General features: G+C 40.4%; 1 long non-coding RNA gene across 1 annotated transcript in view; it reads right to left on the bottom strand.

Moving 5' to 3' along the window:
- LOC132017138 (uncharacterized) overlaps positions 1 to 17253 on the bottom strand; it is a 49247-nt gene extending 31994 nt beyond the window's left edge. Inside the window, exon 1 of the long non-coding RNA XR_009404178.1 lies at positions 17021 to 17253. This is a non-coding gene — a long non-coding RNA (uncharacterized LOC132017138). The remainder of the gene's footprint in view (positions 1 to 17020) is intronic.
- Between the last annotated feature and the right edge of the window lie 8320 nt (positions 17254 to 25573).

Below are 25573 nucleotides of genomic sequence, written 5' to 3'. Positions count from 1 at the left end.
TAACCTCCATGAAGGAAGTGTTTTCTCCAAAGAACAGATCTGGTCTTCTCATGAGCTTCTCTAAGCTGGGCCTTGCAGTCCATAGCTACACCCATCAACATGCATGGGAACAAAATGAAGCTGGAGAATGTGTCACAGAAGACTGAATTCTACAGTTTACATTTTATTACACCTCAATTCCTTCTGAAAGCATTCTTTTGCTGATTCTGTAATCCCGTGAGACTATGGAATGATGCTAGAGATGTGCCATTCATTTAGGACGCTGTGATGTTGTTAAAGCAATGGATGGCTTTCTCCTCTCTTTCTCTGCCCTTCTCAACTTGCCTACAAGTGTTAAATAAAGCTTAGAGAGGAAACAGATTGGTTTCACATTCAGGGATATTTTTAAAACTAATCCTTATTAGACTTTGTAATAACCAATGACAATATTCTGAATCTGGGCAAGAAGTAAAAACAGTCATAATCTAACAGTTGGGTCATACTGGGTTCCCATTTCCCCCAAAGGGCTCTAAAAACCCGAGTACATTTTATCCTCTTAAATGAAACAAGATGATCAATAAATACAGCCCACTTGAATCATGTGCTGCCCAGATCAAGATTTGCTCATTAAGTGATGGTAAAGTAGAGGAATGAATGCAATTAAGGGAACATGAGCATGGAGAGGTGTGCTTCCTGGCACCTGACACTGTGTGGCCTTCAGTAAGACAGTTCATATTCTGGCATTTTTTAAATTAAATTAAATTTATTTATTTGACAAAGAGCACAAATGGAGAGCAGAAGTCAGAGGAGGAGGCAGGCTTCCCGCTTCGCAGGGAGCCCGATGTGAGGCTCAATCCCAGGACCCTGAGATCATGACCTGAGCAAAAGATCATGCTTAACCGACTGAGCCACCCAGGTGCTCCCATATTCTGGCATTCTTATGTCCATCTCCCCATTTTGAAAATGAGGACATTATGCTAGATGATCTTTTTGGCATATTTTCACTCTAAAACCCGATAGCTATCCCTAAAAAGTCTTTGAATCTTGGCTTCCAGATTTAATATGTCATAAAAGCCTTCTGAGTTGGCAATTTTAAGGAGAGTAAGTAGTTATGGTAGGATTTCTCCATAGTTCAATAAGAGCAGAGGTTCCAAACACAGGGAAAAATATTTAAACCATAAAAGCACTAGAAGAAAACACAAGTTATTTCTAAAAATATAATCTTGGAAAATGGAAAGGCTTTCTACATATGGGATACAACCCAAAAGACTTGAGGTAAAAGCTGCCAAATGTCATAATAGAGCTGCATCCTCAGAGTGGATACTGGAATGTTCTGTCACAGAGTTGGCTTGATTGGGGGTAGGGATGTCACACATGGATTGTTCAAGTGTTTCAGTTTGTTGTACTTAGAATCTCAGAAACATCTATCAATACAACCATAAGCTCTCAGATGTATTCAGTGCAATTAGCAATAAAAAAGAATCAACATTTGTGAATGACATTCATGTTTTAATAGAAATTAGAACGATGATAAGAATATCTGGATATTTTTATTATCACATGCTTGTGTTCTTATATACGTAACTTTTCTTGAGTGAAAATAGTATGGGAGAGTTTCAGCTGGGACATTAGAAGTTAGTTCTACAGAACTAAATATCATTCACCTTGTGTCATGATGAAAAAAAAATGGCGGAGTACCTCTGTTTCTACACATTATCCTGCATGAATTTGTTTAACATGAAATAGGCTAGGCATCTCACAAGACTTTTTTTGGTCCCGTTCTAGGAGAGGGATGCTTTCCAGCTCTGTTTCTTTGGGCTTCTTTTGGTGTTCACCCAGTTCAAAAGCTATGCATACAAACACACACTCTGTTTTGCATGAGGCATGTGTTCCTGGAAATGGTATCACCAACTGACCCAGCCCGATGTGTCATGATAGTGTAATCCCTAAAGGGATACCTTTTGTCCAACCACAGATTCTCCCAGCTGTGGTTCATGTAACGGTAGGGAAAGTCTTCCAGGCTTCAGTGGTATGAATGAGGCACTTTGTAACCTCAGAGCCCTTCTACCACTCCCTTAGTGCCAGGCGATCTTTCCCGCTGCCTAATTGGCCATTTTTTAAGGCATTTCAAGCTACCAGGAAACCTGCCTTTTAACAACTATAATGCAAATCTGCTGGGGGTAGGTCCAGCACTATCACTTTTATCAAGTTTTATGGATCACAACTATTTGCCAGAACACAAATAATTGGCAGAAGAGGCTCCAGTAAAATAAAACCCACTGCAAAATATCCTTAACTCAGAAAATCTTGGAGAGCACTGATTGGCTGAGAACATTCAACAGGACTCAGACACTGTTGGCGTAAAGGGGTCAGAAATACCTATGATGTAGCGGGTACCTATCTGTATATAAATATACCTATATTTATATGTATACAGATGCCATATATAAAATTTGTTTTACACGTTTTTTTTTTTTTTTCCTTAAAAGCAAACACGATGTTAATAAGTTCATCTGATGTGTGGTAGTTAAAGACGTACTTCTTCAGTAATAGCTAGAGAACTCTGTGACTCTGAAGAACTGAGTATGGTATTTTGGAACGAATTACATGCAAACAATAAACAGTTAACTGAAGCATAAAATAATTAACAGCACCTCCACAAACAATAAACAGCAGGTGGATGATTCTAATTATTCCAATTATTTTTCTCCTAGGTTTAGGAAAATCCTTAAGCAGACATGTCTTAAAGAAGTGTTCTAATAGGATTATCCATGTCTACCGTGTTGACTGTCCATGTTTTCATTAAAATGGTCTGAAGAACCCTTGTAAAGATTACAGGTAGGAATACTTTTATCTAAACCTTTTTTAATAGCATCATACCTACTGAGAATACCTAATATACATTATCACTATCTAGGCTTTAATTGACATTTACACGTGGGTAATTAATGGACACTGTAGTAGGGCCACACAGCAATTTAGCAAAACCAAAACAAATAACTCCTATAACCACAGCTAATGCTCCCAGTGTGTGACGCCACCATCCTCCAGCTTGCTGAGACCAGACAAGGAGCCACCTCTGGTTTATTGTTCCCCCACTATGTGATCTGTCAGCAAGTTCTGTGGATTCTGTCTTCAAAATATATGATGCGACTCCTCATTATTCTCTGAGCTGCTAAATCAGCTTCACCTCTTCCCCTAATGACTCTGCATGTCACCTACCTAGCCTTGCTTTTTTTCTCCTCCTGCCTTTGTATGACCCATTCTTCATAGAGCAGTCCAGTGGTCTAGGAAGCATATATCAGATTACATCACTCCCCTGCCTAAAATCCACAAGCAGTTCTCATCCCTGCAAAAAGACAGCATTCATCTGCCTATCCATAATTTTCCAACCTTACAAAATCTTGGGGGAAAATCAGCTATGAACTATAAAAAAATACTTTTTTTTTCGCCCTCTGATTCAAGTATTTTAAAAGCCCTTGTTTTTCCCTAGAGAATACTCCTGGACAACACTGTGGCATGTGTGCTTTGAGTTTCAACCAGTCTGAGTACAGAGGTAGTGTTTATGATGATGCCTTATCAAACCATCTTTTAAAAAGGGCCTATATCTTAAGGTGCCTTGGTGTCTCAAATGTCTGAATGTCAGACTCTTGGTTTTAGCTCAGGCCATGATTTCAGGGGTTCACACTGGGCATGGAGCCTGCTTAAGATTCACCCTCTCCCTCCTCCTCTGCCCCCATCCCCACTAACATGCATGTGTAGGCACTCTCTCCCTCTCTGAAAAAAAAAAAAATTGAAAAATTAAAAGGGCCTGTCTCATATAAAATCAACGCACAGAAATGGGTTATATTTCTATGCACCAACAGAAGACAGAAGAAAGAGAAACTAAGGAGTCCCTCCCATTTACAATTGCACCCAAAACCATAAGATACCTAGGAATAAATCTAATTCAAGAGTCAAAGAATCTGCACTCAGAAAACTATAACGTAGTTATGAAAAAAATTGAGGAAGACACAAAAAAAAATGGAAATGCTCATGGATTGGAAGAATAAATACTGTGACAATGTCTATGATACCTAAAGCAATCTACACAGTGAATGCAATTCCTATCAAAATACCATCAATTTTTTTCAAAGAAATGGAACAAACAATTCTAAAATTTATATGAAACTAGAAAAGACCCCAAATAGCCAGGAGCAATGTTGAAAAAGAAAACCAAACTTGGCGGCATCACAATTCCAGACTTCAAGCTCTATTACAAAGCTGTAATCATCAAGACAATATGGTACTGGCACAAAAACAGACACATAGATCAATGGAACAGAATAGAGAGCCCAGAAATGGACCCTCAACTCTATGGTCAACTAATCTTCGACAAAGCAGGAAAGAATGTCCAGTGGAAAAAATAGTCTCGTCAACAAATTGGTGTTGGGAAATTGGACAGCCACATGCAAAACAATGAAACTGGACCATTTCCTTATACCACACACAAAAATAGACTCAAAATGGATGAAAGACCTCAAAGTGAGACAGGAATCCATCAAAATCCTTGAGGAGAACACAAGCATCAACTTCTTCCTAGAAATATTGCCAAAGGCAAGGGTAGTAAGGGCAAAACTGTACTATTGAGGGGCACCTGCGTGACTCAGTGGGTTAAAGCCTCTGCCTTGGCTCAGATCAGGATCCTAAGGTCCTCAATTGAGCCCTGCATCTGGCTCTCTACTCAGTGGGAGGTCTGCTTCCTTCTCTCTCTGCCTGCTGCTCTGCCTACTTGTGATGTTTGTCTGTCCAGTAAATTAACAAAATCTTTAAAAAAAACGATCGGGACTTTATCAAGATCAAAAGCTTTTGCACAGCAAAGGAAAAAGTCAGCAAAACCAAAAGACGACCAACAGAATGGGAGAAGATATTTGCAAATAACATATCAGATAAAGGGCTAGTATCTAAAACCTATAAAGAATTTATCAAACTCAACACCCAAAGAACAAATAATCCAATCAAGAAATGGGCAGAAGACATGAACAGACATTACTGCAAAGACATCTAAATGGCCAACAGACACATGAAAGTGTTCCACATCACTCAGCATCAGGGAAATACAAATCAGAACCACAAATGGGATACCACCTCACACTAATCAGAATGGCTAAAATTAACCAGCCAGGAAAAACAGATATCGGCGAGGATGTAAAGAAAGGGGAACCCTCCTGCACTGTTGGTGAGAATACAAGCTGGTGTAGCCACTCTGGAAAACAGCATGGAGGCTCCTCAAAAAGCTGAAAAAAGAGCTACCCTAAGACCCAGCAATCACACTACTGGGTATTTACCCTAAAGATACAAATGTAGTGATCCAATGAGGCATGTGCACTCAAATGTTTATAGTAGCAATGTCCACAAAAGAACCTAGATGTCCATCAACAGATGAATGGGTAAAGAAGATGTGGGGTGTGTATGTATATGTGTGTGTGTGCCAAATTTTATATATATATATATATATATATATATTTTATATATTTAAATTTTATATATATATATGGAATACTACGCAGCCATCAAAAAATCAAATCTTGCCATTTGCAACTATGTGAATGGAACTAGAGGGAATTACACTAAGCAGAATAAGTCAATCAGAGAGAGACAATTATCATATGATCTCTCTGATAGGAATTTGAGTGGCAGAATGGGGGTGTGGGAATTAGGGAGGGAAAAAATGAAACAAGATGGGATCAGGAGGGAGACAAACCATAAGAGACTCTTAAGCTCAGGAAACAAACTGAGGGTTTCTGGGGGGGTGGAGGGGTAGGGAAAGGGGGGCTGGGTGATGGACACTGGGGAGGGTATGTACAATGATGAGTGCTGCGAATTGTGTAAGATGATGATTCACAGACCTGTACCCCCGAAGCAAATAATATATGTTATATGTTAATAATAATATATGTTATATGTTAATAATAAATAAATAAAAGGGCCTATTTCTAATTGGCTTTCTTGGTTTATTTCCTAGCTTTACTGAGATATGACATACAATGTTATGTATTCTAAAGGTATACAACAGAATGATTTTATGTGTATACACACACACACACACACATACGATTACCACAATAAGGTTAGTTAACACCTCATCATCCTTTTTTTGTGAGAATAATTCCGATCTACTCTTATCAAATTTCAAGTGTACAATAAACCATAGTCACCATGTTAGCCCATTTCTTTTACACACTCCAATAGATTATTTTTAAACATATTTATATAAAGCAAGGGAAATATTACTTCTAAATGGCCAAGACATGCCACTACATTTTTAATCATTGCCACTCATCACATCAGATCTTAGTCCATTCTGTAGTAACCTAATTGTTTTAGCAACCCTAGACATCTTACTTCTTAGTAGCTAATGATTTCTAATCCCAGTCTTAGGAGAACAATTGTTCCATACGAGATAGCAGGTAACTTACTGCTTTGAACCCACTGTATCTTTTAGTTTCTCTAGTATGGGAAATTAAAAAAAGAAAAGCAGAAGACAAAAAACAAGTGGTTTGATCAAATTCAACTTCTTGGTTCTAGGGAGGGGGAAAAAAAAAGACGACTTAAAAAAAACCCACATAGATTAAGAAACTGGTTGGATACCCAATCACTCTTAGAAAACATTCTTTTGATGAGTTAAGTATAAATGAATCATAAACACATGGTCTAAGTTTCCCTCAAAGAGCATATAAGTTTAAAATGGAAGAAGCAATGCCTTTTGGAAAACTATATTATGGTTTCTACCACAACCCAAACATTTACATAATAGCTTGAGCTATTTCACAATCTGAAAGGACATCTGGATTCATAAAAGTCTATGAAGCTCTTTTCTTTTTCAATAGTTAAGTGCTTCACATTCACTCAGAATAGTTCAATATGCAAAATCTCTCATTTTATCATCAGAAGAAATTCTCAAAAGATCTTTGATAGAAATATATATTTGATATCTCTAGCACATAAATTACTAAACATTTTGAAAATATATTATGGGGAATGCCTGCATATTTATTCTAAAAAAGGTAATACACACACACACACACACACACATACACACACATGCACACACATGTGAGCAACTACCAGAGACAAAGATCAGCCTTCAGAGGAAAGGACTAGACAGACATGTGCAACTCCAAAACACTGGACAGTGAAAAACAATCACACTGAGAAAAAATTAAGGGTAACTTGATAAAATACCAGATTTCAGAATTTGGGCCATCTTGTTTGAAGTCGGAACAAGTGTTAATGACTGTGTACACCAAGCTTAAGAAAAAAGTCAAGTTTCAGTGGACTTAGGTCACAAAATGCAAAAGATGGTCAAAAAATGATTAATTTGCCTCGTTCTTTTGAAAACTCTAGTTATAATAGAAGTCCTCCTTTCCCTCAATGCTACAACTTCCTAGAGTTCTTAAAGAAAGATTTACTAACCTTAAAAGGTTCATCTCCTTCTACTGAAATTCCCTCCTGGGGCCAACTTGGTGGGAGCGTTTGGCGCTTTGAGCTTCCAGCTTTTGAGGGGAGGACACTAAGAAGAGAAGATACTGTCTGTCACCTGCTCGCACTCATTCAAACATTCTGGACCTATTCTCATACGGTGTTTGCTTTTGCTCATTCTACCCCTACATTTCTCCAAAACATGTTTTAGCCATTTGTGTATCTTGAAATGTGGAAACTACAGAAGCTGTAATTGTATTTATAGAGACCTATCGCTCTCCCCACCGACTGAAATTCCCAGAAGGCAGGAGACCATTTTCTCTGGTTTGTCCCACTGCCCATTCTCCTGTGGCCACGGTGGGAAGATAATAAAGGGATTTTGAAGGTAACCTCAAATCAGCAAGCCATAGTAACAGAATTAAATGTCTAATTGTGAACTGAGTCACATGGGAAAGGAGACAGATGCATTTGCCGCCCTACTTTCTATTTTCCTCGCTCTCTAACATCAGGCTAGAAATGGGCTTTCCCGTCCTGTCTTCCTGTAAATCCCTGAACTTTACAGACAGATCCGTTCATGTATCCATGAGAGCTCAGGGTCTGGGCCTGCCACTCTGATTTTACTCTCATTTGTCAAGCAAGGCGCTTGAAATATCTATTTTAATGAATTCCTTGTCTCATGTTCACGGAGAAGCTTGAAGTTAATCCTACTGACAGTGCTATCTAGGAGGGTTTTATTCAAAAGATCTACATATTTGTCAAATTTAAGACTGTCCATTAGATCATTTTTACTACTTAAATGTTAGCCCGCAAACGAGAAGCAAGGCTCAGTTCTGTGTGGAAGAAAGTAGATTTAATTTCATAATGAAAACCTATTTTCCCCCACAATCCGAATACTGCTGAATGTCAGACATGGTGGCATGGGGTTTAAAATGAAACTTCCTAACTCTGTTTAAAAAAAAAAAAAAAAACGCTGAATTTCAGAAGTCATAAATGGTGGTAAAAAAAAAAAAGAAGAAGAAAGAAGAAAAAGGGGGAAGAATCAACAATTTGTAGAACTAGGCTATACCACTGGCATGTTCATGATGACAATTTAGCAACTGCCAGTGGAAACGGATTCCACAGTCTATATACCAACATGAAGCTTTCACACGCAGATCTTTATTAGCTGACTGCAGACCTATTTCTGTGTCTGCCCAACTTGGCTAACATGAACCATAAACATCCTCTCCCAGTATATATACATGGAGAAATTAGCTGGCAAATAGTGGATGCCATTGTTTAAACAGTATTATTATTATTATACCGTGTACAGGTTAGCCTTTGACCCTAACCAATCTTACCATCTAATTGTAACGGCATATCTTAGGTGGAAAATTAATTTAAAATGTCAACAGGTTAATTAGTTAGGGAATTTTCCATGAGAGAACCTCAAGAAAAAAATAAAAAATATTAGTAAAATCAAAGAAATGATCATTTTTTTGGATGCCTTTTTTTTTTTTTAGCTTTACTTTTTTAAAGTAATCTCCACACCCAGTGTAGGGCTCAAACTCATAACCCTGAAATCAAGAGTTAGATGCTCTACCAAACCAGCCAGGTGCCCCAGAAATGATCATTTTGAGGCCAAAATTCTAATAAACTTATTGGCATCCATTAAACATTCCTTTTTTTCACTTTATTAACTATTAGAATTCAAATAAGCTTGCCATGTTTACATCTGTAGGTATTAGTTCCAAGCAAAATATAACAGAGAAATACAAGTTAAAATAATACTTCAAAGAAAATAAAAGAGAAAGAGACAGCTGATTTATGTAGATCGGTAACAGCGTGTCTAATGGACATAGGTAACCTTATTTAATTATTATCAGAAGGACCCCTGCAAAAGTTGTCTGTTTTTCTTTTCTTAATCTGACTTTCATCCTCAAGGATTTTTTAAATGATAATTACAAGCTCTTTTACCTAACTAATTTGAATGGCCTCTTATCAGTACTTTGAGAAACTAGCTGTGGTCTTTAAATATTCAAATAGGGATAAAATTTTAAAAACCACATCCTATCCTTTTTTGTCACAATGTCTTCCTCCCGTATTCCTCGCCTTGGTCTGCTTGCTCTCCTCAGTCTTTTGTCCTTTATTTTGCAATCACCATCTTCACAGAGACTTGTAAGTCACACCAAAGCTCTTTGGACGTGGGATTTGGGAAATCAAAGCCATGAAATTTCACCAATCAGTCAGGAACTTCATCTAGACACTACAAATGAAATAAATGCCTAAAACTTAACTTTGAACTCTGAGACCAGAAACTTTTAACTTCAAAAGGAGTAGGATATACTGACAAGTAATTGAATCTGAAGACTTCTCTGACTAGCAGAACATTCTGGAGGCAGGATTTGGGGGAAGGAGAGTGGCCGTGCTGTGCCACTGAGAGACAAGTGTAGCTCATCATGAAAGTTACCAAAGTTCTTCCTCAATTTAGTTCTTGAGAAGTTTACACACACACATACACGCATGCACGCACAAACATGAAGTCACACATTCAAAATTAAAACAACACATTAGAAATTTGGAATTAAATTCTCTCCACATTCTTATGCCTGCTTCTGACTTCCTGGATAAGCATCTGCTTAGCAATGGGGACCCAGCTGTCCTACCCCGCACAAACTAGATTCTAAGACAAAAAGCCTCTTGTAGGAGTTTTCAATCCAGAATGTAATCCGCCCTGCTGATTTCTCCCAGGATATACTAATTTGATCCAGGCATCTGAGCTCTAAACAAAGCCAGGTAGAAGGCTTTGAGAGATAGCAAATCTCTCCCACAATACATATGCCTTTATTTTTCTTGACATATTTTGGTTTATTGTCTAAGGCAATAAATTATTTCCCTTTTTTACATAACACACCTTCAATTATTTTGTCTCTTCCTTGGGACACCAAAAGAAATGGATATTAAGAGAGTTTTGTTTTGTGTTAGTAAATTTAAAAAAAAAAAAATCAGAAGTTCTACTCAACAGTAGGGGCCTATAATTGGAAATGTCACCATATGTTAGCTACTTATGAACCTATCTGTTCAGTTAAAATGTCAGCTGTCTATTGGCTATGAAGATGCCATGCAAAGAATCACGTCCATTTTTCTGTTTCTAACAGTCTCCCATGTGCATGGGAGAAATAAAACTTTCCAAGGAAACCCACTGTTCCATGTTCCCCAGTCACTCTAGCAATGAGGAGAATAAGGAACTTAACTTATCAAGTTACTGATATGTAACTCTGAAATTCTGTGGCATCAAGGTCCTTTTAATAGTTTTCAAAATAGGGGTGCCTGGGTGGCTCAGTCAGTTAAGTGTCTGCCTTCAGCTCGGATGGTGATCCCGGGGTCCTGGGATCGAGCCCCGCATCGGGCTCCCTGCTCAGCAAGGAACCTGCTTCTCCCTCTCCCTCTGCCTGCTGCTCTCCTTGCTTGGACTCTCTTTCTGTCAAATAAGTAAAATATTTTTAAAAAAATAGTTCTAAAAATAATATGGGTATCATTTCCTCCAGATATTTTTCTGAAGCTGGATTTTAGTTTCTCATGGCTTCTTTAAACCAGGTGGGATTCACCCAGTCTATTACAACAGAAAGTCCTTGGCATCAGCTTAAACCAGTCATTTAACCTATTATACCTACTAGCTTAAAACAAAAACAAACAACAATAAAAATCCCCCCAAACCCCAAAACTCACCCCAAAACCATCATCAACTGAAACAGAGTATTACTGTTTTGTTTTTTTTCCATTCTGATGGTGGTGCTTTAGTTGCCAGTCTCCAATAAAACACAATTACTCAAAATATAGAGTTTAGTAGTTGCTTTAGAGTAAAAATTAGAAGTGTACACGATCCTGTTTTACTTTTCAAGGGGAAGAACTAAAACTCTGTTCAAGTTAATGGTAATCCAATAAAAAAAAAAGCGGTGGTAGAGTTGGGTATGATACAGAAACCATGACTGAGTGCCTCTCATGTGACCAAAATGAGCCGAGAAAGGGACACACGGTGATTTGGGGGTCAGCATAAACTCTGGACCTTTTATAAAAACTCATGAAAGTAAGAATGTTAAAATATGTTAATCATTAATAAATAGTCATAAGTCACTAGGACTGAGTATTGTATACTTATTTTACATTATCATTCTGTTCAAGTAAATCTTAGTTTAGAAATAATCCTTTTCTTCTTTTAGTTATGTATAAGACATCTGCACATAATGAGCAAATCTGTCACATAATAATATCAGATAATCACTTAGAACTCATGAGGCATATTTATATTAACTCCCAGTTCACAATAGTTGATGAACACTACTTATAAGCAAAAAAATAAGAAGGCATGTAAGATGATCCTCATGCCACAGTCCTGGGGTTGTGTCCGTAATAAACTATGAGACTCTGCATGTCCTGATTCTCTTACTTGGGTAGAGACCAGGGTAAATCCAACAGTTAGATGTTGTGAGGAGATAAAAAGAAGAAGAAAATTGCCTCCAGCCTCCAATATCATGAATAATATTTTACATTCTGCTGACAAAATAAGAGGGGAACCTAAGTCGGCAGCATATCTATATCTGTTCAGAAAATATCCCTCATAGGACTGTAGTTCCTATGTCAAGAGTATTGGAGAGGGCTAAGTGACTTATGATACATAAAGGCTTAGAAGAAAGCTTGGCTTCATATATAATGAGACCTCACAAAAAGTTACCCTTTTTATTATAATAACAAGGCAGAGCCTACACCATCATTTCATCTAAAGGAACTCATGTTTGCAGTAAAGGTCAGAATGGCACCATGGAAATAAGAACCTAGGAGAAATGTCAGGGAGTATTGTTGGACCATTTTGAATACACAGGTCTCCCTCAGGAGCCTAACTTAATAAATAAGGGTACAATAGTCCGGCTCTTAACTCTGTCAGAGTCTATCATAAGACATTACTTTCATATCACACATGAGAGTTCACCAGTGTATAAAGACTCCTGTCCCCAAAGAACAGCAGTCTGAGAGTGTAGTAAGAAAGAGCGCATACCCTGCTGACCTTCTGCTATGAAACAATTCAGTGCGGGCCAGAAAGAAGGAATCGAACTTTCATGCAGACTTTATGGAGTGAACGTATCCTGAACCCATGGCAATTTCTGAATTTCATTTCCAGAACCACAGCATAACAACACCACTTTAAGAATCTTCATTAACCATTGAGCACGAATCCCTTTAAAGCAGTGATTGGCGTACTATTTATGACAATCAGCTGACATCAAAAAATGCCCTTCCCTGGAGCTGGTTGACCTTGATTTAAAAAGCAAAAACCAAAATGCTGCAGAGAAAGTCCCCAGAGCTCAGTTCAGCCATACAACTGCTTTGACTTTAAGTTCAGAGATTGTGGCCAAAGCTAAGACAGCGTTATGTTAGCACCTTTTAAAGAAGGGATTCCTGTTTGACTCTGGACCTAGGTTTTACTCCTGAGATGGTTCAAAACACCTTTGCTCACCATCATTTTCAACATAACAGATTACATTCTAAACCTTGAAAGTAAAACACAACAGCCCAGACATTCTGGTCCTCCCTTCCCTCTCACTGGGGAGATAAGACAGCGACCACATGACATGGTAGAAAAAAAAAAGGAAATAGGCATAAAATAATATTTTATAACACCTAACATCTGCAGAATGCATGAGAGACCCATACAAATATTACTATATAAAACTCTCTAGAACAATCTCTTCAAGGTAGACAGCGCCAACTTGGTCTTAGAAATCAGAAAACTGAGGCTCAATGAAATTAAGTAACTTGGATAATGTCACAGAGCTAGTTAGTGGCTAAAGTACAAGGTTGAGATGAGAAAAAAAAAAAATGGAGCATCAACTCCAAATTCTTCCAACAAGGAACCATGTCTTGAGGAAGCCAAATCATCCTTCTCAGCCTGTTTCCTCACCTTTAAAGTGAGGAGGTTTGGCACAAAGACTTGGGGGTAGTCGCCATGACCAAGCCCATGTGTGATCCTCTCTCCTGAGTGTGGGGAGGACTGGAAACTTCTAATCCATAGAACATAGCAAGGCTGAGAAGATGTATGTGACTCTCTTACATAAGATTATAATGACCCAACTTGTGAAGAGACTCTCTGGTTAGCAAGCTGAGATGTGACTGGCCTCATAGAGAAGGCCACACAAGAAGGGGCTGAGAGCAGTCTCTGGCCGCCAGCTAGCAAAAAGACAAGACCCCTGGTAACATGTGAAGAACTGAAGGTTATCAATGATCATGTAAGCTCACAACACGAGTCTTCCCTATACTATCTCCCATAACAAACTGTGGAGATACTGGGCAGATTTCAGGGTTGGTTGGCTAATACAGCTCAACATTATCGAAGACTTTATCTGCCCCAACTTTTTTTTTTTTTTTTAAGATTTTATTTATTTATTTGACAGAGAGAGAGAGATCACAAGTAGGCAGAGAGGCAGGCAGAGAGAGAGAGAGGGGAAGCAGGCTCCCTGCTGAGCAGAGAGCCCAATGTGGCACTCGATCCCAAGACCGTGAGATCATGACCTGTGCCAAAGGCACTGAGCCACCCAAGCACCCCTGCCCCAACTTTTTACCTTTAGTCAACTCCCACAGTGCTTACAAATGACAGCAGAATTTCTAGGCTTCACATCCAAGAAAAGATGGACCACTTCTTCCTTATATCCCTTTTAAGAGTAAAACTTTGCCAAAACTCACTCCCATGAAGAAACCCCTCACATCTTTGAGACCAGATCTGGGTTATATATCCAGCTTTAAACCAATTACTGTCAAGGGAACTGGGCAAGACAGCCATATCTGTTTATACCAATCAGGAATTACCCCTGGATTTGAGAAGAATAGGCCACGTTTCACTGAGTCATAAGGGGGGTGGTCTTGGACACCCTAACATCACTGGGAATTGCCAGTCAGAAGGAAGAAATAAAAAGTGGTTTAGAGGAGGCAGCAGTGGGGTGTGTTACAATAACAAAAGTCCCTCTGGGTTTGACATTTTATGATCCTCTGAATAATCCATGTGGAAAACTACTTGTTCAACTGGTGTTTTTCAAATACCTCTTGTGTAGGCACTGTAGTCTGCACTCGGTATACAGCGGTGACTGAGACAAAAATAGTCCCTTTCTCAGAGTATACCGTTCAGTGGGAAGATATAAGTAAAGAGGCAATTTCAGGGCAAGAGGGGTAAGTATGGACAGCTCTGAGAGTGTTTTCAGCTGTGGGCTGATTTCCCCAAGGAAGTATAAGTAAATATCCAGAGAATTCTTACTGGTGACTTCGGTGATATTGGAAGAAGAAGGTGTCATGTATGCCCATACCCTTTACATCTTCCAGGAAACAAAATGCAAATGTGAACTACCCAGAATGTCTCCGTGTAACTGGTACCCTAGAAAGGTACCATCCATCATACAAGGCAATCTCATATGCGGCTATTGAAATTTAAGGATCAATTCGTTAAAATCAAAATTAAATAAAAACAAAGTTTTGGTCCTTAAGTTGCATTCTCCATATTTTATGTGCTCAGTACGCATACATGGGTGGTATGCGTACCATACGGCAGCACCGATCCAGAACATTCCCATCACCCCAGGAAGTTGTGGTGGACAGCATGGCCCTAGAGTTTCAAGAAAGCTCAAAAGAACTTCAACAACATTTACAAGCACAACATCTCATACACACTCCTACTCTAGCCATGGTTCTACTATGCTTTGGTTCATATTTTCCCGTCTGCCCTACAAAGAACTCTTAAACCCAATGAGGACTTCCATGACAGATTTTTGTCCTTTTTCCTGATGGCTCTAGTCACCAAGATGTTTTCTACCAGATTAAAAACAACAACAACAATACACACACACACACACACACACACACACACCAGCAGAGTAAAATGGCTTTTCATGGGCACTCAAAGAACAAACAAGAGGGACTGTAGTGATAAGGTGAGAGAAGAACCCAGGGAATTGTGGGAAAGAGACCATCCTGAGTTCTTGGACAGGCTTCTCTTGCAGATACACTTTTGGCCACTTCACTGGTGAGTTACACATGGGGGGCAGTTGGATGGTTAATGGTTGAGACCCTACTTTGGTGAAGAAAGGTCATCTACTGGCTTCTCTACTTGCTCTCCAGTAGTTGGAAGGAAGAACCTCACTTACAGATACCTGATGATGTTAACAGAAGTCATAGATCTTGGGGGGGAGGGGTGGGGCAATTGTTGCTTCTCATCTAAATTAGGCCATTTAAGTTAAGACACAGAGTACAAGAGAGACATACTGATTTGAGGACTCAGGTGGTAGGGAATGAATGATTTCAAGGCTTGGTGATGTCTCCATTCACATTAATTCTGGTTTTCTAGGAGATACCATTGCACTTGCTTACATTTGGGAAACTGCAAAGAGATACCAGCACACTCTCTCATCACCCGCTTTGGTGACCCAAAAAGGATATGATGGAATTAAAGAATTCTACAACCTTATCATCACACCCCTTAGCTCCAAATTATGCTGCCAACTGAAATGAAGATGCAAATAAGAAAAATTAAAAAGTGACAATAGCTTCTGGTCAGAGAAGCCAGCAATCTTAACAACCCAAGGCCGATGACAAGTGTTAAAGGAAAGCCATAACATGCATGCAGGAAGCAGCCAGAGGATGAGGAAGCAGAGCGGTGCGAATGGGGCATAGGGCGCAGCGGACAGGCCCTGATGGAAGTTTCCAGTACACACCTGCAAAGGCTCTGGCCCGGGACAGTCAGCGAGGCAGGGAGAGTGTCTCAAAGACAAGGAGCGAGTGAGAGAGAGAGACAGACAAATGAGTAAGCAGACTGTGACCAGGCAGAGGGAATAAAATGGACTGTCACCCACTTCACTCACCAAAACCTTAGGAATTCCTGTTGATAACCTAATGCATGGATTTGTCAAATACAGATACAGAAAGGAGAAAACCAAAACAAAGCGGAAACCCCTATTTATTTTTATTCATGTGACTTTACTTGCTGAGGACCTGAATTAACAGCAGGTGGAGAAAATGACCACTAGTAACCTTCTGGATCACGTTGGAATCCTGGATATCCCGGGGCGCCTGCAGCCCACAGAATCCAAGAGACCCCACCCAGGCTGCAGGAGTGAGCTCGGAGGTCAGGGAGTCCCCGGTTTATGAAGAGCTCTCCCCCTGGCAGCCTCACCCCTCTCCCAGAGAACCTAGCCGACCCCTGTGTCCTATCTTGGACGATCTGTCTTTACTAGGATTCTGAAAAGCTGAACAATCCATTGAAACCATAACAGCGACCAGCAGTGAGAGCCGCCAGGGCCCATACTCAAAAGTGACACCCGTCCGAAGCTAGGAGGAGCTCGAGGGTGTGTTTGCTTTGGCTGGCATCCCGGCTACAGGCTGCCTGAGGTCGCCGACTGCATTTCTGTCAACAGAAAGAAACTATTATAACAAAACCCATGTTGATCAGGAAGTGTGACCACAGCGAGGGACGCTGAGGAAGTGCTGTTTTTGTAACGCATTCCGAAAACGTGTCCTGAGCCCACCGGAGACAGTCGGAAAATCCCCATTCCATCCACGCACTCACCTGCAACCCCAGACAGGGCAGAGGGCAGGGCGGACCTGCTGGCGGGGACACGGCTCTCTCCTGGGGACACAGACATCCCCAAGGCTTCCTCGGAGTTTGGGTGTGGTCAGCACTCCCTTCTTGTCACTGTCTGAGTTGTCTCTCTCTTACGTTTTCAGTATTGTTTTGTTTTGTTTTGTTTTTTCTTGCTGACGTAGGTTTCCCCTTTTCAGTTCTGGCATCGGACGGGTCCGGGCTTTGGGCTAGATGTGTGAGGACCCATGTGTTCATATGCTGATAAAGCTAATGTACACAAAGCTAAAGGAAACAAGCCTCCCTGGGCCCAGCCTACCTTCCTCCTGCTTCTGGGACATTCCCCGACATCAGAACTGCCAGGCCTGGAGCCGCTCCGCACCTGGGACCCTCTACCACCGCCCCCACCTCCTCTGCAGCTGCCCACACCACACTGCCCGAGGGGGAAGTCTGTGAGCAGGACGGAAAGCATAGGACTGTCCTTGCCCTTGGGGTCACCCTGACATAAAGCATCCCATCCACACAGGGTCACAGGCTGAGCAGAGTCACTGAAGAACTTAAACCAGCATCATTTCAGGGGCTTTCCATGTGTACCCTCCCTCCATCCTTAAACAACACAAGGCTGTGGATTATTTCTTCTCTTGCGGATGCGGACCCCGAGGCTCGCAGACTCTACCTGACTTACCCCTGCTTACACAGCCAATATTTGACAGAGGTAGGATCTGGGTTTTGGGGTCACATTCTGGCAGTGTTGACACTCCTGTTCTTTAAAGCAGAGCTTCTCATGCTTTCTTGTACATAGGAATCATAAGGGTCCTTTTTTCTTTAACAATTTATTTATTGGTGGAGGGAGGGGGGCATGCAGAAGGAGAGAAGAAACTCCCAAGCAGACTTCCCACCAAGCATGGAGCCCAATGCAGGTCTGGATCCCAGGACCCCAAGATCATGATGCGAGCCAAAATCAAGAGTCAGACCTTCAAGTGATTGAGCCACCCAGGCACAACTTGCTGACGGGTCTTTTTCAAATGCAGACTCAGAGAATTGGGAACAAGAATTTTCATTTATAATCTTCTTCTACGTGGTGTCTGGGTGTTCTTTGGATCCTTGGATACCAAAGCTTTAAAGAAACTACAAATTCAGCAGAAGGCTGAGTATCCAGAGGGTAAGAAATGCCCACCAATTATTTGAGAACATTCAAATCAAAGATCTATATGAAGGGACCACTTTTAACCCTCCAGGAAAAGATGGTCTCTTGCAGGGGTCCCAGCACAACCTGCTTTCTGGTCATTCTGATATCAAAACTAGGTCCTAAGATAAGAACTGGCACAGAAACCTAATAGTAAAGAGTCTAATTTCATGTTGCTCTAATGTGAATGCTACCACCCAGAAAGGATCCAAAAGAAAATGTACTAATCATTGAAATAACATGGATTGTTGTAATAGCAAGGTCAGTAGACAGTAACCTACAAGAAAAAAACACAGCCATTGTCCAATGATTTGTCTGAAAAGAAGCAGTAATTCCCATCTCTAATCGGAGACACATTCCCATCTCTAACACTGAAGTATAACATCTAGAAGCAAGAGTTTTTGAGCCAGATTCCCCTGGACTGGATCTTGAGCTCAACCATTAATTAACTGGTCAACTTAGAAGAAATTAAGTTTTGATGCTTTGGTTTCCTCACCCACAAATGGGAAGAACAACACTATTTTCCTCAAGAGCTGTTACTAGAACCCCCAAGATGACATATTTAAACCATCTAAGACATACAGGTATTTTAAGCTATTTCAACAGATGTCAGATGGGTCAAAGCATCAAATGTCCAAGTGGGAAAAAAATTAATTACACTCACTTCATTTTAACGGGAAGTTTCGACACATGCTATTGCTATTATCACTGTGTGTACCTCATTCACCTTCCAGAGAGTGAATTCCTTACCCTGGTCTAAGAATGTGAGAATCCCAACGGCCAGCTTTGGTGGGGAATGCTGCTTTCCCTCTTCCTGAGAACACAGGACATTCACAAAGACCAAGAATTCCTCTTCTGCTTCAAGCAATATGGAAACAAAGCAGCGTCCTTCCTGTAGGAAAAAGACCACCTCTATAACTATAGTAAAAACAGCAGCATTGGTAAGCCACCAACAGTGCATGTACAGAAACATGGCCTAAAATCTTTTAGGTAGCACAAACCATGTCATCTCAACTCTGTCTTCTCCTGTTCTCCCAAGGGCCCTTGCGCACTTCCCGCATTTGGCATAGAGTTAGGCCCTCTTCAGAAGAATGCTATAAAGATAATTATGTGCATGTAGTAAATGTTTAGAACCAAGGAAAGCCTTGAAAATATGAGTGTTTATCTTCTTCACTGGAATCTAAAATACCAAAGAGATGCAAAAATGTATTCATTTATCCAATTATTTTCCCCAAGGAAAGACACACGAAAGAAATGTAGATCGTGTCCACAGAAAAATGTTCACTATGAGGGAATCGCTAAGCTCAAAAAAAGGGGGGGGGCAGACAAAAGCAGTTTATTGTTATACTGTCCAGCATTACTCTATGAGATTACCACTGTGAGGAAAGATGTTGTCATACTCAGATAGCCAAGGGAGCCGAATTCAAGTATCGTTGGGAGTTTTTCATTCTTTCCGCCTTAAACACAATCCTGTCAGTCTTAGAGCATCAAAGGATGTACAAAATGTCATTACCAAGCCTTGTGATAAGGAGTGAACCAAACCACTAGGCAGAGGCAAACGTTTAAATGCTAGCCAGTCTTCAGACTCTTCCCCTAAAACATTTCTTCTGCAGGCCCATCTTAGTCTACAATAAGAAAATGCTGCCATTTCAATGTCCTACCTTCAGCTAGAATCTTCTATCCGGCTTCATGTTGGCATGGCAACGGATTTATCACAGGGGGATGACAGGTATAACAATTCAATTGACTGAAATTCTTATACAGGTGCCTCTACTAGGAGCTTCATTGAATTTGTCTAGAGCCTGTGCTAGGTTCTCCCAATCCTGGATTGAGCAGAGGACGGGTCTAAGTGGGTAAGAGGGGGAGCAATGCTTTTTCCATCCCCATTTGATCTACGGTCTTGCCATTCAAGCTGCCAACTGGCACAGGTCTGATGGCTGTCCCTAGCCAGCGTGGTGGTGGAAGCGGACACGTGTGCCAAGGCATTTCATTGTAACTAGGTCACAGTCGGGTCTGCTCACAACTAGCATTAGCTAAACAGGAATCACTGCACCCGTCATGAAAGAGCTCCCATTTATAAGAAGTTAATCTTTCAGAAGCATTTGTTTCCTGCATTCATAATTAGTTTCTTCCAGTTCTGAAGGCAAAGAGGAAGTAGAAAGAGAAAAGTCCGATGAGTCCACTGGAGGGAAGCACAGCAAATATCCCCCTTTTTGCTCCGTACTCATCAGAGCTTCTTGGGTTTTCAGTTTCAAGCTCAATTTAACTGAGCCTTTTGGGCTCTGAGTTTCATTTACTCCAAGCCAAACAAAACTTCCTTGTTGTGGGGAAAATAAAGAAAAGAAAGAAAGAAAAGAAAGATGCAAAAGAAAATGAAAAAGAAAAAAAAAAAAAATCCCAGAGTGAAGGAAAAAAGGCCACACCAAGATTTCTGAACATGAAGAAGGCTCTAGAAGACAATGTCTTTCTGAGACATGAATCTAAACCATCCTAGATTGGGTAAAAGGAAAATGAATTTCTAAAGCCTTTTGGCTTCACTACCTTGTACCAAAGCGAAAGTAAGATCCCCTCCACATTATGGTCCCTAACTCTTCTCCATCCTTGCTTTCTCATTCTCTTCCGGTTACTAATCACGGAACATCTGCTAGCGCCTAAACACTGCCAGTCTCAGGCATAATGTACTAATCCCCCCATACATTATCTGGGAGCAGGCCCATTTACCAAATGCAACGCTCCAAGAATTACCAAGGTAACGCACGGAAGAGGAATGAGTAGAATGAGGGTATAATCAAACCATAAGGGCTCTGAAAGGTTTAGTTCAGGAGACTAAAATCCAAAGGTAGGGGACTATAGGCCAAGAAGCAAACACAATGGGCCCATTTCTATGCTCTGCTTACACAAAGCTCCCATTGACTCTCCTGAAGGGCTCCGAAGAGAGCCCCAAGGTGTAATGTGTTTGCTGGTATGGTCGGTATGCACTGACCACCTTTTCCTAAGCACACAGTCAAACACATTCAAGTGTTTGTGACACGGTCCTCTCCAGTAGGTGACCTGAATTTTAGGCGAACAAGGAATCTAAAAGCATTTTGAGAATAAAGAGCAAACCATAATTGTGAGTGGGTTTGCTCTTTCACGGGAGGCAAAGTATCGTAAAGGCTCTGGGTGAGCATCTTACATTTCTCCAAAAGACTTTTCTCGTTCAGCCATGTTCCCTCCCGTGTATGTCCCCTGCCCCATTCAACACAAACAATGGGACAGCTGGGTAAGAGGCAAAGAATTTTCTTGAGTTCAAAGGGTACACACCACGTGTCTGGATCAAACAGTCCTACGGCTTGGGCAACAGTCCATAGCTTGCCAGGTTTAATTGGCTAATAGGGACTCTATTGTTTCCAGCTATCAATGCACTATACAAAGTACACAATGCTCCCTTCAGGTACAAGATGAAGAGTCCACCAGAGTAAAAAGTAACCTGGAAGCTTAAAATGAGTTTCAAGAAAGAGAAAAACCAACTTTACTGTGAAGGACAGAGGAAGAAAAAAATTTAAAAAGCAAGACTGGATGGCAAATCCACAAACATAATTAAATTTAGGAAAGTCAAATGAAGAAAGGTATGAACAAAATACCAGAAGAAAAGTAATGTTCTGAAGCCTAAGGAAAATTCTAAAAGAAGGTTCTGCTTTTCACAGGGTTTTTGTGGATTAATTTTGTTATGTTTAGCTCTGGCAAAATCTATGGAAAGCGTGTACCTGAAGCCTGTCCAATGCAAAGCATAGGGACAGGAGAGATCTCTTTTCATTGAAGCTCACTATTACTCTTCTGTTGTTGACCCATTAAACAGAGGCATACTCTCGCATTTTCTTCAGTTGTCAGAACCATGTAATAAGATATGATCTATTTTGTGTTTTTCTTTTTAATAGAAAATACTCAGCAAAGGCTTAAAATTTACAAGGTGATTACGTAAATCAAGAAAAGAAGAAACTTACCAGAGGGAAGAGGCAACAATGAAGGATTACAGCTTTTAAACTACACACTTTCTGAGTTTATAACCAACTGGAGCAGCTACGAAAAGATTTTAAAACATCTCCAATCTTAAGGCGAAAAACCGTATCAACAACTAACCTCAAGACTGTAGATTTACTGCACGGTTTTCATGGAATGAGGCTTCCAGACCACTCAAGTTCCATTTTAGCCCAGTCTAGAACACTCATGACTTCCTGCGTGATTTGGAAGTTGGTGATTCTCAAAGTGTGCACCCAGGAAAAGCAACATTAGCATCACCTGGGAACTTCTAACAAATGCAAATGATCACACACTTCCCTCCTCTCTCCCCACCGAATGACAGACTCTAGAGTCCTAGGCCCACCGGCCTGTCGCAGTCTGTGGTGACCAAAACTTTAGGCCATTCTGAGGTACACTCAAATTTGAGAGCCACTGATTCAAGCAGGAACCGTGGAAACTCCACAAGCCAAGAAACATGAACAAAGCAAAAGGGCGAACAGAATCCCATGAGTTAGGAAAGATGGGAACAAAAAATTAAATTGTTAAGAAAACTGTGGAAGATAGAGAACAGAAAGAGATTTATATTTTACGAAAAAAAAAAAAAAAGAGAGAGAGAACACCAAGTCCTTGTCTTCATTTCTATGACCTCATTTACCTTAGATTACTGAATCAGTTTTGAAGATATGAAGTTGGGTTATTTTTTTCCTCTGTTAACACAATCTGAATAACATTAAGATCCCAAATTACTATGCCCAGAAATTTAGTTTTAAGTCAATTGCTGTGAATAAGAGCACATCTGTTATTTGATTCTATCTATGAACCAGATTGTTTAAAATAATATACATGTCCTGCATTCTTAGAAAAAAAATATATACATCTATATTTTAAGGAATTTTCAGACTGGTAAAAGGGATTAAGAATAGAATAGAGAGGGGCCCCTGGGTGGCTCAGGAGGTTAAGCCTCTGCCTTCAGCTCAGGTCATGATCTCAGGGTCCTGGGATTGAGCCCCCACTCAGGCTCTCTGCTTAGTGGGGAGCCTGCTTCCTGCCCCCACCCCGCTGCCTGCCTCTCTGCCTACTTGTGATCTCTGTGAAATAAATAAATAAAATTAAAAAAAAAAAAAAAGAATAGAATAGAGAGCTCTGGGCTTTCTCTACCATGATGTAGCTTTAGACGTGTTAGAAAGCTTTCCTCCAGGCTTAGTGTTTGAGGAGAACAATCTTACTTAGTAAGAGCAGAGGCGAGTCACCCCAAATTTCACCTGAGAATCTAGCATTCAACAACCATGTTCTCGGACCAGGGAGGCCTCATTCACCCACAGACCCGGCACCCCGGATAACCCGCTCTGCCCCACGGCCACTGCATTCAGCTCCCCGATTCCCCTGTTCCCTAGCAATCCTCTCATTAGTCACACAACAGATACTTCACACAGTGCTTCTCTGCTTAATTCAATTATCCTATGGATTGCTAAGAATACGCATACAAAGAGGTGGCAGGCAAGGCCCAAATAACGTCCACTGATAAAGCTCGAGATTCGTATTGTCCATTTCCCCATCTCCATCTCACTAGGGAGGACAACATTTTGTGGCACAGTTCCGATCCCACCTTTGGGGGCCACCAGGCACAAATTTTAAAAGCTACGTGGGCTGAACCAGAGAGAGACAGGAACCATATGATACAGTACAATATAGAAGGTCTTCGGGTTTCTACTTGGCTATCATTACCTCTGAAAAGCTTTCCCTCATCCCACAAATCTGCTATTGACAGTCTTCCTACACTGTGGCCCCATGATGGACATCATATTGGACTAACCCTATGGTCACCTCAACGTCACCACAAGCCATTTCAACACCAGATTGTGCTTACAATACTGCAGTTACCAGTAGCCCAATCACCAGAACTTTGTTCATATTAATTAAGTAAATAAATGCATGACTATAAAAATGCATAGTATGCTGAACTCAGAAAACATTTTTTTAATTACACTTATTGAGACAATTTAACCTGATAGCAAACATCTAAACATTTTCCTAAGTGAGTGTATCATTTGACATTATGATCGATGTATGATCGATTATTATGATCGATTGTATGGCAATGTACGATATGGCCAGTTGCTCCCCATCAGCAGAAGCACATAGTATTTTCAATCCTTTTCATCTCAGTAGTCCCAGAGTGTGTGTAGAGGTATCTCAAGGTAGTTCCAATTTGCATTTCACTACTGACTGATCATGCAAAGTATCTTGTGTTTACTGACCATTCACACATCTTCTTTGTTGAAGTATTTAATTCTTTGTTGTTTTCTAGTTGGTGGTTGGATTTTTAGTTATTGAATTCTAAGTACTCTTTCTATACTCTGGATTCAAGCCCTTTGTCAGATGAATGTTTTGCAAATATTTTCTCCCGTTGCGTGGCTGGCATTTTCATCTCCTTAAGTTTTGCTTGCAGAAGTACACCATTAATTTTCTTTTTTTCTGTTCTTTTGGTTTAATTGAGCTTATTATTATTATTATTATTATTACATTCTATCTACTCTATTAACTTATTAAATCTATTGCTTTAATTATGAGTGATTGCTTAATATTTACAATGTACATCTTTATCATAATCTATCTTAATTTTCTTCAAGATATATTTATTTATTTTACACAAGAGAGAGAAAGAATGCAGGGGGAGGGGCAGAGAGAGTCTTAAACTCCCATCATGAGGCTCAATCTCACAACCCTGAGACATGACCTAAACCTGAACCAAGAGTCAGATGTTTAACTAACTGTACCACCCAGACATCCCTATCATAATCTATCTTAAAACATTTCATCACTGGGGCACCTGAATGGCTCAGTGGGTTAAGCCTCTGCCTTTGGCTCAGGTCATGATCCCAGGGTCCTGGGATTGAGTTGGGCTCTCTGCTCAGCGAGGAGCTTGCTTCCCTCTCACTCTCTACCTGCCTCTCTGCAAACTTGTGATCTCCGTCTGTCAAACAAATAAACTCTTTATTAAAAAGAAAATTTCATCACTAGCACACAACTTTAAAACCTTATAACAATATAGTCTATTTCAGCCCCCTGCCATTCTTTAAGTTGTAGATGCTATAATAGACTTGATCACTTTTGATCTAGACAGCATTCTTATTTATTTATTTACGCTTTTTGGGGTTTTTTTTTGTTTTTTTTTTTTAAGATTTTATTTATTTATTTGACAGAGAGAAATCACAAGTAGGCGGAGAGGCAGGCAGAGAGAGAGAGGGAAGCAGGCTCCCTGCTGAGCAGAGAGCCCGATGCGGGACTCGATCCCAGGACCCTGAGATCATGACCTGAGCCGAAGGCAGCGGCTTAACCCACTGAGCCACCCAGGC

The sequence above is a fragment of the Mustela nigripes genome, chromosome 5, assembly GCF_022355385.1.
Source record: "Mustela nigripes isolate SB6536 chromosome 5, MUSNIG.SB6536, whole genome shotgun sequence".
Taxonomy (NCBI): Eukaryota; Metazoa; Chordata; class Mammalia; order Carnivora; family Mustelidae; genus Mustela; species Mustela nigripes.
The sequence above is the reverse complement of the archived record's forward strand: the minus strand, read 5'-3'. Positions and strand labels throughout refer to the sequence as shown.